At 37.4% G+C, this 14,497-nt stretch overlaps 1 protein-coding gene across 2 annotated transcripts in view; it reads right to left on the reverse strand.

Moving 5' to 3' along the window:
* Positions 1-14,497, reverse strand: part of AGMO (alkylglycerol monooxygenase) — a 192,748-nt gene that overhangs the window by 116,827 nt on the left and 61,424 nt on the right. The gene's annotated exons all lie outside the window — the stretch shown is intronic.

A 14,497-nucleotide genomic window follows, 5' to 3' on the forward strand; every position in this document is an offset into this window, starting at 1 on the left:
CCACAAACCGCAAAACACAGCCATTGCCTGCCCACTAGTGACAAATGGAAAAACAAACCAATGCTTGCTGGGAAGCCTTGACCCAGCCAAAGGAAAGCAGTGGCTCTATTGCTACAATTAAAAAAAAATAAAAAAAAATTGCTGGAATAAGGGCAAAACCAGTGTCAGCCATGTCCTCCAAAGTCATGACACTTCTAATGCACTGAAATGAAGAATAGGTTAAAATCCTGAATATATTTCAAGACATTTTCTCACTCAAATGCAGATATGGGTAGTCTGTCTGCACTGTATCTGCCCAGTGTGAAGTGGGATGTTAAAACAAAAATATTCATGGCCGTCAGTTATAAGGATTACCTTAATTACAGAAAAAAGGAAAAAGCATGTGGTCAATATAGCCCAATAAAGCCTATTTATCATAATCCTTAATATATTAAGGTCTCATATATTTCAAGGGATGAAGTACACACAAAGCCTCAGCCGATTACAGAAATTAAAAGTTGACTGGCTGTCCGCCAGCTGCACATTCCCACTTGACTGACCTTGTTTCACCAGAGCCATTAGAGAAGTGCCTCTGGCAGATATTAGAATCACATTCAGAAAATGATTTTATAATGGTTGACTAAAGTCCTGCAATTATTTGCACCCAAGTTTACATCAAACAGTTTAGGTGATTAACATGTACTTCCAAAGTAAAGTAAGGCAAAAAAAAAAAAAATCCTCTTAATGAATCTGAAGGCACCTTTACCGTTTAGGGGACTAGATAGTCTTGTAACAGGAGGTAACAGTCTTGTATGCCAGCAACTGGGACTTTTAAATCTAATTAATTTTGACAATTTGGTAATTAACATCACAAAATAATTTTTAATTACCTCTAGGACCTTAAAAATACTTAAAATTGCATAAATGAATCTGTAATTTCAACTATCAAAAACCCCAAAAAAGCCCAACCAACCAAACTCATCTCAATGCATCTCTGCCTAATAAACACACTAGGAAATGAATTATTCAGGTGAGCTTCAATATTCAATAGTAAATTGTGTTTGAAATGTTTCTCAAGACCTCAACAGAAGCTAAATGAGTGAAAAAAGCATCTGAAAAGGTGGAGGTTAAAGACCTGTCTCCTTAGTTGTTTTAAAAGCATTTACTTCCTATCACAAACTGTGTGTAACACAAGCCTCCACTCAATGAAGTACAGCTGTGCAAACATGGTACAGTAACTGGATCTTTCTTCTTTCCCTCAGTCATTTTTCAGCATTATGGAAAGTTCAAGGAAGGGAATCTATGATGATTTTTACAGTCTACTTTCATTGTAGTCAAGGTTTTCAAAACGAATTACTAAAATGGCATTTTATTAGGATTCATTTTTCAGTTAAACTGCCTCTTACATTAACAATTATATGGAATAAGGTAACCAAATATTGGTAAAATGTTAGTTATTCAGATGTGCGAGCCAGCTTAAGTGACCTATCATTTAAAAATGCACCACAGGAATATTGAAAGAGATAAACAAACAGTTCTTCCACAAGTTATTTAACTGCTACAGCTATTTCTGACTTCTGTTATAGGTAAGTAAATGAAATCCTGCTCCTTAATCCTATTGTTGATGTCACCAATGGCACAGTCTACATTATATTCCTTTGAGAAATATGCAGACTCAATTGGAAAAAAAATTGTATTAAAATTAATCTGAAGAAACTGATAATCAAGAACTTCTTATCTGAAGCAGAAGAATAACATGAATGGGTGAAATAGATCACCCCAAAACTCAGTCTGTAAGCATTAGTATATTAAAAATATTACAACCATAATGCCAAAAAGCCATCTCTCAAATCTAAGAAACAGACCAAGCATTCTTCATGGAATAAAGCTGACTGCTCACCAACTGCCCGCAAGAGAAATGAAATTGTATGTGTCCACAGAAGACTTGTGGTTTCACTTTTTCATTTCTAATGATGATAACTTGAAAGAAAATGAAAAAAAAAAATATTTGAATGAGGATAAAATTAGAAAAGACTCTCTCACACAGACTTTCTCATTTGTACTGGTCTCATAATGACCAATAGAGAAAGCAAGGTTGAGCCAATTCCAACACAGATTAAAAAAAAATTATGCAGAAAACAGGAAGTATTACTGCATTTTATAAAATTATCAAATCCTACTGTGAAGCCACAGGAAAAAAGTAGGCGATGGAATTGGAGAAGCCACTGGGACAGTGTTCTAATGGAATGTCTGATGTTTCATAATTCAAATGTGATTGTTACATACAATTTAAGAAATAGATAACTTCAATACACTATACACAAACCCCCTATTTTTGATTGAGGAGAGTGAACCTCATGGAATCGTGGGGTAATTCAGGTAGGAGAGAATCACCAAAGGTCTCTAGTCCAACCTCCTGCTCACAGAAGGACTAGCTTTAAGTTCCTGAGACTCACCTGGGTCTCGGAAAACCTCTGAATCTGCTGCTATTATGAAGAACTACCTGTCAGCAAAGATAAAGGTAGCATTTCCTTTTCATGTAGTTGTGAGTAAAGTTATACAAGTTATAACCCAGGACAGCAAGGGCCTCCTTTCCTGTTGTGGCTTTCCCCAATTTCCTGTTAATGGATGGAGACATGATGAGGTATTCTCATCTGGGGAACAACAGGGCAACTGCATCTTGGTACTGGAGTACGAAGAATTGGTACTTGAATTAATTGGTACTTAAATTTTTGAATTTATTCCTATTATTATTATCACTAGTGTCATTACCACCATCTACTGAATCAATTAATATTTTCATCCATCACCCAATTTGAAGAATCAGCATGTAATCCCAGCAGACAATAAATGAGGCCATGTAACTAGGTGATGAAGGAAAATTGGTGCTACCCAGAAACTGCTGAATGAAGGACAGGTTATGTCCTTCAGTTTTCATTCTAGCTCTTTAAGTCTCTTTGACATCATCGCAGAATCAGACCTGCACTTGCTAAAATCAGTGGGCTCCAAGCAGCTGAGAACTTTGTATCCTACAACTTCAAAAGAAAATGAAGATTTGTCATTTAAGCATTAGTTCAATGTATAAATTCTGTTATTAGAAGAAAGAAAATGAGAAGCTGAGGTAACCAGCCTGGAGAAACATAGGCTTTGAGAGAACTTACTAGTAGCCTTGTAACAGCAATGAAGCACTGGCTAACAAGAAGCTGGAGCCAGGCTTTTTTCAGCAGTCCCATTTATCTTCTTTTTGGGATTTTTCAAAATGAAGAAAGATTATTGATGTTATCCTTCTTTCGTACTTCTTCCTTCCTTCCTCCTCCTAATTAATTCATAAAATGTAATGTTTCACAGACTTTCAAAATCATATTGGTAAGGCAACCAATGATTTTACTTAAGCTTAATTTTTTTTTATTTAAAAATAATCTTTCATTACTAATCAAGTTCCTTTCTATGAATCTCTAAGATCCAATGCCTGGGCCATATTTCATTGCTTCTAAAGTATTTCTTTTTTAGTAGTAGAAAAGGTTGATTGTGCACATAAGATTCCTCTTGCAGAATACAAAATACAGAGGTGTCAAAATGAGATTTTTTTGTTGTTCATATCAGCAATTTTAAGTGATTTCCGTAGCCCAATACATTTTGGTTAAAAACAGGAAAAAACATGTATACCAATAAAAACCTATAGTAATTTTAAGGAGTGATTGAAATGAAAACAGCCATTTTATGAAATTCTCAGAATCAGTGAAATGATACAGATTTGATGACTCTTGAGTAAATAAAGATCAGAAATGAATTTTTAATTAAAATATGCATACAAGCTTTACTAGACCTGGATCTTAAGTAATATGGAAAAAAATACAGATGAGTCATGTAAAGTTTCCATTCTCTCATAGTAAACACCTGCTGTAGCTAGGAGAACAGGTGAAAGTTTCCCTTCAGCATCTACTTAAATTTAAACAGAGCCTTCAGTTTTGCTATGCTAGCCATCTTTAAGAAGATGGCATAGTCCCAACTGACCCCAGTATGAAATCTGTTATTCCTAAAGCAGGTGTAACCCACGGGGCTTCAGAGGCAGGTACTCTGTGATGCCTTCACCTACAAGCAATCAAAAAGGGATCATCTCCTGGGTCTACTTCTCTCTAGTCAGAATTAATAGAAACCCCAGGATGACTGAGGAAGGAAAAACAGCCTGGAAGGTAGAAATGTCAGTCACCCCTTTTCTATGCATTTCAATCCTACCTAAAAAGATAAAAGAGAGGAAAATACAGAGCATTTAAATAATTTATCTGCTAAACTATTATCTTTTCTGATTCCCCCCCAAAAAACCCCAACTGATTACTCACTACCTTACTGCCTTCTTCTAACTGATGTGTTCATAGAATCACAGAAGCATAGACTGTGCTGAATTGGAAGGAACCCACAAGGATTATCAAGTCCAACTCCTGGCCCAGCACAGGACAGCACCAAGAATTACCCTAAATGTCTGAGAGCACTGCTGAAACACTTCTTGAACTCTGTCAGGTGCTGTGACCACTTTCCTGGGGAGCCTGTTCCACTGCCTGGCCACCCTCTGGGTGAAGAATCTTTTCCTGATGTCCTACGTAAACCTTCCCTGATGCAGCTTCATGACTGGTCACCAAAAAGTGATCAGTGTCTGCTTCTCCACTTTGCTTCACAAGGAAGTTGTAACTGCAATGAGGTCTCCCCTCAGTCTCCTCTTCCCCAGGCTGAACAGACCAAGTGACCCCAGCTACTCTTAATACGGCTTCCCCTCAAGGCCCTTCACCATCTTCGTTGCTCTTCTCTGGATACTCTCTAACAGTTTAATGTCTTTTTTATGTTGTGGCACCCAAAACTGCCCCCAGCACTTGAAGTGAGGCTGCCCCAGCTCAGAGCAGAGGGAACAATCCCCTCCCCTGCCTGGCTGGCAATGCTGTCCCTGATGCCCCTCAGGACACGCCTGGCTCTCCTGGCTGCCAGGGCACTGCTGGCTCATGTTCAACCTGACAATGACCAGGACCCCCAGGTCCCTTTCCTTGGCCCTGCTCTCCAGCATCTCATTCCCCAGTCTGTCTGTACGTCCAGGGTTGTTCTGGTCCAGGTACAGAATCCAGTACTTGTCTTTGTTAAACTTCCTGTAGCTGATGATCGCCCAGACCTTTAATTTGACAAGGTCTCTCTGCAGGGGCTCTGCTTTTAAGGGAGTCAACAGCTCTTGCCAATTTAGTGTGCTATTGATGCTTTTTAAGAATTTGAATAAATCTCTTCTCATGCACAGCTCTTTCACAGAAGCTTGTTCCCTCTTTGATTCTACACTTGCATTGGACGAGCAACCCCACAATACAGTACCACTTATATTTTGTTACTGGAAAGGACAATTACCAGATTTTTTTTTAATAACACTTGGCTAAAAAACTGTATTTTGGGACCTATTTGAGATCCACCTCGCATAAAACCAGAATCTAACAGATTAGCTATCATCTCCACAACAGAAATAGATATGAACTGTGTGGAACTCTCCTGTTCTGTCTGTTATGGTGTAGCCCCTATTTTGTGACTCTTCTGAGCCAATTTTGCTTTATGTTTTTTGTTTTAGTGTTCTTCAGGCAGAGTTGCAGGATAGCTGATTTGCCAAAAAGCTCTGCTTCCTGCTTATTAGAAATATAATTCTTATAGGAAAAATTCTTTCCTCGGTTACGTTAGTGTTAGCACAGAGCTGTGCGGGTTTAATGAGAACAGAACTAGATCCAAGGAATTTATCTGGAAGGCTCTGTTATATACCACACACTAGGAAGCATGTATACAGGGAAATGTACACTTTTTTTATTTGTTTTGTTTGGGTTTTTTTTGGTTTTTTTTTGTTTTTTTTGTTTTGTTTTTTTGGTTTGTTTTTTTTTTTGTTTTTTGTTTTTTTTTTTTTTAATAAGACACATTTTTCTAAAATTGTGGTCTTGGCTACAGTGAGTTTCAGCAGTTTGTATTCTCAAGATAATCACATTTGTAAATCAAAAGACTGGCTGTAAGGAGACCTGAGTTCAAGTGGTGAATTAGACTTGATTTACTATAGATCTTCAAAGGATTTTCTTAACCTACCTCTTCTTCTCATTTTTCTTGAGAAGCACCTATCTGTGCATGTTCCTGATTCAGATTAGTTCTCAGCCTTTAGAAAGTAGGAGTTCCACCACTGTTTAAAATATTGGCCATTGCTCATCAAGTTGGTGTGTCAGCACAAGGGGAACAACTCAAAAGCATCTTTTCAGCCTCACTATTATCTAGTCCTCCTTTGTCATTTTGCAATGAAATACACCTTGTGCTACCCTGGTAATGCCAAGATAGGCAATCATACAGTCTATCATACAAAGCCAGTATCAAAAGAAAATTATGCTACCAAGAGATACCTGTGGTTTATAAAATCACAATCCAGCAGTTTAATTAGTAAATTTCACTTGGTGTTCAGCATCTGATCCTTCTGGGATGTGAGATGTGCTCTTTCTGAGCTTTAGTCAGGATTGTCTCTGTTTTTCAGACTTATTCTTATGTTACTCTATGTGGTCAGCAAACTATTTAGTGAGTGGGCTAACTTGTAATCAAGTAATACATGGTATACACTCCCATGGTTTGTAAGCCAAAAATTCGAGCAACCTTCTACAAAACCTGCCTCCAGAATATGTGCACAAGCCAAAACCTCCTGCTTGATCTGCTGCCATACCATTTGAAAACACAAATCTGCTCCCACACAAAAAAATTCCACAATACGATCTGCAAAACTTAAGATGCAGAATGGTCTGGGGAAACGTGGGAAGAATCAAGATAAGCCAAAGTATTACACATGCTACCCAGAATAAACAACAGGCCAGATCCTATCCCCTTCTAGCAAGAATCCAGGGGACTGTGAATTATACTCAGATACACTTCTGAATCTGTAAAATATTTAAGAGATCATGTGGTTAGGAAAGCAGAGGCTGGCCAGGTCAAAAATAATGGTCCTCTCAACCCATACGTGCCTTATGTTATTTCCCGGCATCCTCATAAGCATGGGACATCAATGGAAAGGCTAGAAAAAGCCACAGAGTACCCAAAGATTCAGCTTCTTGGAACTAGTAGGAGCAGTTCTCTTGGAAACTAAGCTGCATGAGTCAAACTTCATGCAGCATTGTTATATCCACATAAATCAGAGTAAGAATCTCAGTTATTACATTAGGACAGTGTTAACCCATGGCCTGTGAGCTTTTCATACAGTTTCCAGGAACTGAACAGCCTATTTCTACATACACCATGGAAAGCCACAAAGGAATAAAGGTTATCAGGTAAGATTCAGAAATAAATAACAGTGACTCAATCTCTGACTTGACTCATAGTTCTAACAGAAAATGAACGTGCATTCCTTTGTGCAAAAAGATACTGAGAAGATAAATGATCCAAAGCACTTTTTGCGTGCAATTGTTGGATTTGGACACTTCCACAAAGACAAATAGGAAAAATTTAAAAAATTAAGAAAAATACAATAGGGATAAAGTTTTAGTACTGTGTATATAAGTTAACTCTGGAAATAGTGGAACATTTGCCAAGTCTTTCAGTCCACAGTAGGTCTCTCACAAAAATTCTGCTACAACAACTTGCCTGACCAGCCTGTTTTTCACACCTTCCTGAAGCTAATTTTCAAATGCTCTAGCTGTCTGGAGCAGCTCTGCAGCTAGTCAAAGCTTTGTTTCTCTAAGCTCTGGACAATCTCTGTAACAAAGGTAGGAGTCTCTAGACCATCTAGCAACCATGATGGCAGCAGCTGTTGCACTCTCACTTGTCTCTCACATGTGTGTAAGGCTTGATTCAGGTATTCTGTTTTCCAGTTGTTAAGGATTTTATAACAGATTCTTTATGTGTAAAAGTGTTGAAAAAGCTCTGATTTGTTTAAAAAAATAATAAAATGGTGTCATGGCAGTTTCAAGGATAAACAGACTATAGCATAAAATCCTCTTTGAGAACCTAGTCCCAAGCCCTATCAAGCACTTCCCACAAATACTGGCCTCAAGTTTTTTCAAATACCCTTTATTCAGTGAGGGTTCCTCCTGGTTATAGCAAGGTTTATCCACCTTACACCTCACAGCCTCCTGACTGAGTGACACTCCATATTTTAACTTCTGAAATTCATTGATGTAGAAACTTTTTGCAGCACTTTGCTCTTTCTGCACCTTTTTTACTACAAAGAGGAGAATATGGCTCATTAATTTCACAACCCTAAATCATTGTGCTGGTGAAGTTACATTTATGTATTGAAATAAAACCTATAACAAATTGCTGTGTAAAGAAGATCCCCAGCAGCTGTTTCAAAATGACTTCTATAGGTCTGTCCCACTTTATACAAGCTTCTCCCAGTATGGCCAATTACAGCACTGGCAGTCTTTAGTTCTGAGCACTTGCCAACCTGTATAACTTAGTGTTACTGAATACTGAGGTCAAACTGTGGTATGAACATGTGAAACACATTAATTGTGACAAAATTAGCACTGTATTCATTAGCCTGATGATAAAAAGAGAACTGAGACTAAATTAAATAAAATCTTAAAAGGAAAAAAAAGTTACTTTAAAAAACCTAAAAACCAAGTTTTAATTCAATTTTTTCCATTTTTTTTTCTTTCCCCAAAAGAGTCTCAGCCACTGAAATGTCAGCTTATGCAACTTGAGAACATATTCATCTTGGAGGATCTTAGAAGGAAATTGCTGAAATGAAATGGGGAAAAAAAAAAGAGATAATTCTCCTTTTGTTTTTTTGTGTGGGGGAGTGGGGTTGAGAGTTCTCCTCCTGTATTCTGGGCTGTCTTTACAAAAGATTGATGTCTGGTGTCACTGTTAGGAAGTGCAAACTGTTCAGCTTCATTGCAATCTATGTCCTCATCCTATTGCTCTGCAGGATACCACATACTTTGGCAGGCAATATTCAGACGGGAAGCACTTTATGGCAAGAATGGATACCAGTGAAACCTTTTCCCACAATGTTAAAAACTCTGAATGTGCATACATTAAAGCAACATAAAGCTGGAGGATATTAGGAAGAAAACAATAACTGATAGTAACTCAGACATATTAGTCTCAGAATAATACATTCAAAAAATACTAGGGAAATACATGCACAAAGGTGAAAAAAAGGAAAAAAAAAAAAAAAGAAAAGTATGAAAGTCTTCCAACCTAAAAGCATAAACATACTTTTTCAAAGGAAATATCCATGGCCCCTTCATTTATCTTTTACCTTTTAGGCTGAATTCCTGCATTCATTTATTTGGTTAGTCATTTTTTTCAAACTAGATACAGTAAGAATTAACATAGATACGTCAATTTATTCTGTATAAAAGAGGAATTGGCTCTCCACTTTTCTCTTCCAAAGTGTTTTAAATTAATTCTTCAGCTAAGTTCCTGAATGATAGATGTGTGGAAATGCAGACAAGATTTGCAAAAAAGTCTACAGATATTTACAGAGATATTGGGAAAGCCTTGTGCTTATTAAACAGTGGTAGTTCCATTGTATTTGGTAGCCATCCAGTTCATTTATAGCATACGTGATGTGTGCTAAAAGAGACCTGCCCTTCCACAAACTACATTTGGACCACTGTTGTCGGTACTTATTTTATGCTCCCTTTCCTAAGAGCATATGGTTGACCATAGATCCTCTGTGTCTATCAAGTAATTACCTATGGTTGCATCTGTTATGGATGCTCTGGACACTATTAAGCATGCTAAAACTTTAATAGGCTTTTTAATTTATCATTCTAACAAGAAGGACATGGAATCCATTTAGACAGATTAGATAAAGAGAACAGAACACAGTCAATTGTCAAAGCAGGCAGCCTTCATTGAAATGTAGAGAAGAAAGGCACAAATTTGCCTCCATACTCCACCAAGCTGGGATCTACTTGGCAGAGCGCACCCCTAAATGTGTCTGCTGGGATTATCTAGAGGATGCCTCTAGCACTAGAATGTTACCTTCAAGGTTTTGTCTCCCATCACTCCCTGTCCTGTCCCTTCATCAGGGAACAGACATGACCCTAAATTAGGAGTACACAAACAGGTCTTAACATTGGAGCCATCCATAAGGATACAGGCACTGGCAGCATGCTCACATTTAGTCAAAAGGCATGAAACAGCCTGTAAGAAACCCTTTTACTGAGTGCCCCTTGCTACTAGTGCTAACTCTTGAACTCCAAATATCAGGAGTATCAGTATCCAAATATCAGTCAGAGAAGTAACTTTATATTACATTTCCTCTTTCCCCAAAATATTGACAAATGATTACTAGCTGAAGACAGGTGAAGCCACATGCAGTAATTTTTCAGGTATGGAGTTCATTTCAATGTTTTCTGTAAGTTCTGGTAATAATTTTGGAGAGCTGAAGGTGCTCCTGCACTACCAGCAAGCACTGAAACAGATTGCAGGTCTGGGAGTGCAAAACAATGGCTGGCAACACCAAGCACTAACAGATGAAGCCGGAGGTGCGGGGGAGCAGGAATACCAACAGACTCCTATGATGCTAATTCAGACTGATTTGTCAAAGAGCAGCTCTAGCACTTGACCTGTAAAGGCACTCCTCCTACATGCTCACTGGGTTTGGCAGCCACATGTCTCCTGAATGATGTTGCATTTTCTGACTTTAAAGGCCAATAGCTAGTGGCTGGATAATTAGTACCAGAGTTAACAGAAAGGAAAGGATTTCAGAGACAGAAAATAGCAAGTATGAAAAAAAGAAGTTTAGCTGATTAATTATGACATTTGTATACATCCCACTGTAAATCCATTCATTTTTTATCCTTTATCTGTTTGTTCTAAGTTATAGAACAAGTTAAGACTGAAAGCTCAAAGCAGGATGCAACTGTTGTACCTCGTACTTTATAATCACACAAAAGTCAGCATTAAAGCTATGAAGTGCAGGATACTAGACTGCAGGCTTACCTCAACCACTGAAGTTGTATATAGGAAACAGATCTGTCAAAGAAAAATAGGCTCCTCTACTTTATATAGTGTGATTATTATCTGGCAAGGGTAGTGTATTTCATTTTCAATATAAAAATAGAAGGGTTTTTTGCTGCTTTGAGATCTCTGGTTAAAATCCATTGCCAGATAAAAGAACTGACCCAAAACAAGTTTGCTGTTGGCTTTTTTAGGCAGATTGAGCCAAACTCAATTCTAGTCTACCAAAAAGTCCTATTACTCCCTTGCCAATCTCCACCTCCGATGAGCAGGGGAGGAGAGGGAAACAGAGAATCTTTATCTGAAAAGTGCTGATTTTTTTATGGAAAACATACTTTTAAGTACAAAGTTTTACAGTGTGTTAAGACATACTGAACAGTACACATTTATGTATAATTTCATAGGATATTTTATATGCACCCCAGTACCCATTATCTCTATACCCAGCATGGGAGCTTTCAAACCTTGTAAGTTAAAGGACTACCCTATATTCATCTCACCACTAAATTAGTCTTTCATAGAAGATCCCAACAATGGATAATTTTTTTTTCAACTTCCCAGCCAAGAGACACTCAGTGGCAGCAAAATAGTGGCTGGGGGAAGCAGAGCACAGCTGTGCCAGTCCAGGCTAAGAATATTCTTTAGCCAAAACTCCAAAGGTATTGCTAGGAGCTTACACTCGGGAATCAGGACATAGATAATCCAATCAGTATAACTGGCAGGTTCCAATAGCTAAGATAGTGGATATAGCACAGAAACCTTCTTAATTTCACTTCAAGGCAGAGAAAAGTGGGGGGAAATAAGAATTTAAGAAAAAAGGCAGCAGGGGGGCATTGTAGCAACACAAGCAAACCTAACTTAGAGACAGCTGCTGAAATGCATCAGAACAGTTAATTCACATATGTTTATAAAGAACTTGAATGATATAAAGATAGACATGATCTTTCAGAAACAGATCAAAACTTTAAGTGTTTGTTTAAATAATTTTAATCCCACTTCAATAACATTCCCAATTATTTAACCACTGCCATAGAGAAGAAGCATGTCTGATAAAGCAAGTGGGAATTGAAAGACATGGTCAGAATAGAAAATTTTTTGTTCCTCAGTTTATTCAAAGAAAATTTTACTTCACAGGCCAATTGTTTACTTCCTCTGCTACTAGCCAAAAAAGAACTGTAGTTTAAGAGTACTAAATACTCTTCTTATTCCCCCACCAACACTGCAAGAAAGACAGTACTGTCTAGATAAAATTTGGCTATAATAATATAAATATTTTGGCACAACGTCAGTACAGATTATAAACAGTACAGGTGTCTGTTTCCAAATCTAAAAGCAAAACAAACATCTGCATTTTGCAACTGGCTAGGGCAATCATATCACCGCATAGACGTTAATCTAATTCTATTACAATGGGCTTCTAATCAGCTACATATTTCCTCTGAAACTAGATTCAAACCCTTAGATCAGGAGCACTTCTGTGCATTTATTGAGCATACAGAACCTACCAGCTCTGATCTCTTCTGAGACTTTGTGGATCTTCTGTGCTGTAAGATCACATAAGGTCTGAATATTCAAAGTTATAAGGAAAGATTTATAAAGGTGTACAAGAGACAGATACATTTGTTTCTGGAATTAGATAGGGCTGGTGCAGTAGAGCTCAGTGGAAAAGCAGGTGGTTGAGATTATGATCAACCAGGCAAACAAACTCAGGCAAGCTGGACCAGATGGCCTTTTTTCTGTTACTAATATTACTTATGTTCTTATTCAGCTGTAAGAAATTACAAATAGTTTACCTGTTCAGATTTTTCTGACTCAAATTACATAAGATCAATGCTCTCACTTCATTGTCACATTAAAACTTATCATGACACTGTCTGTAATTCTATTTAATAATTTACAATGCTGCCAACCCAGAGGAGAAACTGGTAGGTGTAATAGAAGAAGTTTTGCCTTTAACACCACCAATTCCATAGCAAACCATATAAAAAAGGAAAGAAAAAAACCCAAGAAAATCCCCAAAAACTTAATCTAGAGGATTAAGTGCTACTAGATACAAACAAAATCTAAAGTCAAACCATACTTCCTACATTAAAATATGAAATTTGGAAGGGAAATTAATGGGCATGACTAACCTGTAGTCACAGAGATTGCATGACCCATTAATTTACAACTGCACCAACCATGTCTAAATCTCTGCTTCATCTAACATGTGACAGTTCAGAGGCAATAAATTTAAAATCAGAATGGTATTTCACAGGTGCACAGGAAAAAGTAACATCTCTAAGATTCCAATTTGCATTAACTTATTTCAAAACTATACAAGCAATTTTTACATGTGGGCTACAGCTTATTTTGAACTTTGAACTAATATGAGTGTGGCTTTTCTGTGACAGCAGATCTGGATTACTGTTAGCAAAGCAAACTTTATCATTTGTGGGGTATACTCTGATGCTGTAAAGATCCTGATAATCTAGTGAAAAAGTCAACTGAGTGGAAAGATTTACAGTATTATGACAAGACTTCAGAGCAATCCACTCAACACCAATCTATACCTATTTTCCAAAGTAGCACTCTCCACTATAACTTGGTATCACACATAATAATACTGAGACAAAGCAAACTGTGCCTATCATACACTTTATAAAACTTTAGGAATTATTCTGCATTTATGTCTATTTACATTTTAAATATCATCTCGGTCAATTAAAGTCTAAGCTCTTCAAGCACTCCAAGTGCAGGCATATTGAGGCCACATGAAGAACTGCTAAGTTCCAGTTTACATCAATCAGGAGTCTTAGAAGAAACCATAAAAATGTATAAACTATCTATACCTATTCTTCGTATGTTTTTATTAAAGCATGCATGGAATGTGGTATATCCCACAGCCACTGATATTCATAGTTATTGATTGCTGCTTCATTTCTTTGTAATTATTTCAGAGGAATGCTGGAGGAAGAATTTGGAAGTCAAAATATGCTCTGGCACCCAGCATAGATCATATTTCAGGGATAGCTTTAACAACTTCACAAATTTTCTTGACCCTGGCTCTGCAGACATGCAAACATTTTCGTTTACACATGGTATGGGGTTTTGGCTGGTTTGTTTACCATTTATAGTGAACAGAACACAGCACATTCTTCTAGATATACTAGGCTGGCCTGTCAGTGGAATGACAGGTGAAGTGAGCACAGCTAAAATCAGTGGAAATAAGGAGACTTTCCCCATAGCACAGGAAGAAACCCCCTGAGTGGTGTTATTAGAATCTCAGAGTTGCATCTCTCCCTGGAATGTCACAACAGACAGGCTGTATATGGTTTTTGACACATTTCAAAGTTTTTAAGTATCTGAATTCAAAGAATTTTCTTGTTCTAGTTTATAAATGTATCCACTGTTGTGGTAAGGCAGAACTTCAGAGACTGTAAGGCTTCACCATATTCCAGTATTCTCTCATTTCAAGGGAAGTCAGATGAGCTGTTGTATCTTAAGGGTGTCACTACCTTGGGACTTCCTCACATAGAAATGTGATTATTTGTGTGTTCAAGTGTTTTGTTCAATCAGAATCACA

Source organism: Vidua macroura, chromosome 1 (assembly GCF_024509145.1).
Source record: "Vidua macroura isolate BioBank_ID:100142 chromosome 1, ASM2450914v1, whole genome shotgun sequence".
NCBI classification, from domain to species: domain Eukaryota; kingdom Metazoa; phylum Chordata; class Aves; order Passeriformes; family Viduidae; genus Vidua; species Vidua macroura.